The 3,877-nt window shown below is 47.3% G+C and overlaps 1 protein-coding gene across 1 annotated transcript in view; it reads right to left on the reverse strand.

Moving 5' to 3' along the window:
* LOC108786565 (carbohydrate sulfotransferase 6-like) overlaps positions 1 to 1,136 on the reverse strand; it is a 25,714-nt gene extending 24,578 nt beyond the window's left edge. The window contains exon 1 of the mRNA XM_018555882.1: positions 1,010 to 1,136. The gene's annotated coding sequence lies outside the window, so the exon portion shown is untranslated. The remainder of the gene's footprint in view (positions 1 to 1,009) is intronic.
* Positions 1,137 to 3,877: the final 2,741 nt, after the last annotated feature.

A 3,877-nucleotide genomic window follows, 5' to 3' on the forward strand; every position in this document is an offset into this window, starting at 1 on the left:
GTATGGTAGAGTAGGCTGGGTGCCCAGTATGGTAGAGTAGGCTGGGTGCCCAGTATGGTAGAGTAGGCTGGGTGCCCAGTATGGTAGAGTAGGCTGGGTGCCCAGTATGGTAGAGTAGGCTGGGTGCCCAGTATGGTAGAGTAGGCTGGGTGCCCAGTATGGTGGAGTAGGCTGGGTGCCCAGTATGGTGGAGTAGGCTGGGTGCCCAGTATGCTAGTGTATGCTGGGTGCCCAGTATGCTAGTGTATGCTGGGTGCTGAGTGTGCCAGGCTGGGTGCCCAGTGTATGATGGCCGTTAAGTGAGCCAGGCTGGGTGCTTAGTGTGCCAGTATATAATAGGTGCTCAGTGTGCCAGTATATGATGGGTGCTCAGTGTGCCAGTTTATAATGGGTGCCCAGTATATGATGGGTGATCTATGTGCCAGTATATGATGGGTGCTCAGTGTGCCAGTATAAAATGGGTGCCCAGTATATAATAGGTCCTCAGTGTGCCAGTATATGATGGGTGCTCTGTGTGCCAGTATATGATGGGTGCCCAGTATATGATGGGTGCTCAGTGTGCCAGTATGTGATGGGTGCTCAGTGTGCCAGTATATGATGGGTGCTCAGTGTGCCAGAATATGCCGGGTGCTCTATGTGCCAGTATATGATGAGTGCACTGTGTGCCAGTATATGATGGGTGCTTAGTATATGATGGGTGCTCAGTAAATGATGGGTGCTCTGTGTGCCAGTATATGATGGGTGCTCAGTATATGATGGGTGCTCAGTATATGATGGGTTCTCAGTATACGATGGGTGCTCAGTATACGATGGGTGCTCAGTATATGATGGGTGCTCAGTATATGATGGGTGCTCAGTATACGATGGGTGCTCAGTATACGATGGGTGCTCAGTATATGATGGGTGCTCAGTATATGATGGGTGCCAGGCTAGGTGCTCTGGGTAGGTTGGATGAGATCCTCAGTGAAGTGCCCCCAGACCCCTCCACTCTCCCCTCCCGTGCACTCACCTCTCTCCTCTCTCTGCTCACAATGAACCTCATTCAGACGTGGCTCCGGGTGTCAGGGGCTGGGCGGGGGCTGAGTGTCCGCCCCCTCTGAGGTCCCTGGCAGAGGGAGAGAGGCAAAGTCACCGGCCAGCCCTCTGTACAGATCTCCCATGTCAGGCTGATCATCACCTGGAGCTGCGCAACCCGGACCGGCCAGCAACCGCACAGAAGCCTCACCAGGACCGAGAGAGGAGATGCTGAGATCTCTACACTGCGATATACAGGACACAGATCTATATACTGCGATATACAGGACACAGATCTATATACTGCGATGTACAGGACACAGATCTATATACTGCGATATACAGGACACAGATCTATATACTGCGATATACAGGACACAGATCTTTATACTGCGATATACAAGACACAGATCTATATACTGCACTATACAGGACAGAGGCTACAGATCTATATACTGCACTATACAGGACAGAGGATACAGATCTATATACTGCACTATACAGGACAGAGGATACAGATCTATATACTGCACTATACAGGACAGAGGATACAGATCTATATACTGCACTATACAGGACAGAGGATACAGATCTATATACTGCACTATACAGGACAGAGGATACAGATCTATATACTGCACTATACAGGACAGAGGATACAGATCTATATACTGCACTATACAGGACAGAGGATACAGATCTATATACTGCACTATACAGGACAGAGGATACAGATCTATATACTGCACTATACAGGACAGAGGATACAGATCTATATACTGCACTATACAGGACAGAGGATACAGATCTATATACTGCACTATACAGGACAGAGGATACAGATCTATATACTGCACTATACAGGACAGAGGATACAGATCTATATACTGCACTATACAGGACAGAGGATACAGATCTATATACTGCACTATACAGGACAGAGGATACAGATCTATATACTGCACTATACAGGACAGAGGATACAGATCTATATACTGCACTATACAGGACAGAGGATACAGATCTATATACTGCACTATACAGGACAGAGGATACAGATCTATATACTGCACTATACAGGACAGAGGATACAGATCTATATACTGCGATATACAGGACAGAGGATACAGATCTATATACTGCACTATACAGGACAGAGGATACAGATCTATATACTGCACTATACAGGACAGAGGATACAGATCTATATACTGCACTATACAGGACAGAGGATCCAGATCTATATACTGCACTATACAGGACAGAGGATACAGATCTATATACTGCGATATACAGGACAGAGGCTACAGATCTATATACTGCACTATACAGGACAGAGGATACAGATCTATATACTGCACTATACAGGACAGAGGATCCAGATCTATATACTGCACTATACAGGACAGAGGATACAGATCTATAAACTGCGATATACAGGACAGGACACAGATCTATATACAGAGGACACAGAGCATGGAGATCTATACACACTATATAGGACAAATTTCTATGCTCCTCGGCTCCATCTAGTGGTGAAAACGCTGTGTGAACGGCGTTCGCGCAGCGTATGGCTGGGTGAAAGATTTAGAGAATAGACCCTCAGCTATCACTGGTAATAACACACTCTTAAGATACGAGTGCAGCTGATCCATGAAGGGCCCTTACAATGGAGACAACAAATCCTGCATGCGTTCTATTCATACTGGTACAAAGTTACAATACACAATGTGAGCGATCACTATGGGAGAGGAGACTGTGAAAATGCTTCCCTCTGACTGATGACATCATCTGAGCCTAAACCAAGTCACCGGACCAGCTTCTTAAAGTGATATTAAAGGATATTTTCTTTTCCCTCCCCCCAATTTTAGTGTCAGGACTTACCTTAAATGATGTCTCTTAATCCGATCATCTTCTTTCCTGTCCTTTCCAGCTGTCCCTCCAGCATTGGGTGCGGGTCTCCGATCCAGCGCTGACTCCTTTGGCCTCCTCTTCTCTGATGTCCCACGGAGTCTGTGCGGGTGCACGCTGCTGCATACACTTACCTTGTGTCTCTCCTCGTCTCCCGGCCGAACATCTGAACTGCGCATGCGCCCGCCCCAGGATCCTTTGCGGCCACCCGAGACTCTTCGGATGTTCGGACGGGAGCGCGCTGCGAAGACACAGGTAAGTTTAAACATGTTTCAAAAGGTTTTTTAAAAAAAAGTGTTTGCATCTATCTACTGCTTGCTAGCCGTAGATAAATGCAAAAAAATGTGAGGGTTTAATAATGCTTTAATGACACCCGGTGCGGGTACCCGGTGACACCACGCAGTGACGTCATCGCGTACGCCGTTACCTGCCGGCAGCTATCTTAGTGATGGACCCCTCAGAGAGAAGAGGGGACTTCACCCGGCGGGATAAGGTATGACGCCGGGTCCCCTCCTCTCTCTTGAGCAACTGTCGGGCTCTTGACCGAGTGCCCGACGTTTCAGATAGAGGGTGACACCAAAATGATTGTCAGTCATTTTGGTGTCATGCCTCGAATGGTCAATAGAAACATGTCACCAGCACACCATAAGTTGAAAAAGCAAAATATTTTATTGCCAATAGCTGTATCTCATTGGCTAGTGGCTAGTGCCGATGAGATACAGCTATTGGCAATAAAATATTTTGCTTTTTCAACTTATGGTGTGCTGGTGACATGTTTCTATTGTTCATGTGTGGCGGTGCCATCCGCAGTCATTTCGAGCACCTATCCCCATCAAAGTGGGAATCCCGGTAAGGAGTGCGGTATGGTTCCTGTTTCTGTTTACCCCTCCAATGGTGTCACCCAGGTGACTGCACCCCCCTTGTGACGCCACTGGATACTGTTACCATTTAT

Source organism: Nanorana parkeri, unplaced genomic scaffold (genome assembly GCF_000935625.1).
Source record: "Nanorana parkeri isolate BGI_ZX_2015 unplaced genomic scaffold, ASM93562v1 scaffold216, whole genome shotgun sequence".
Classification (NCBI taxonomy): Eukaryota; Metazoa; Chordata; class Amphibia; order Anura; family Dicroglossidae; genus Nanorana; species Nanorana parkeri.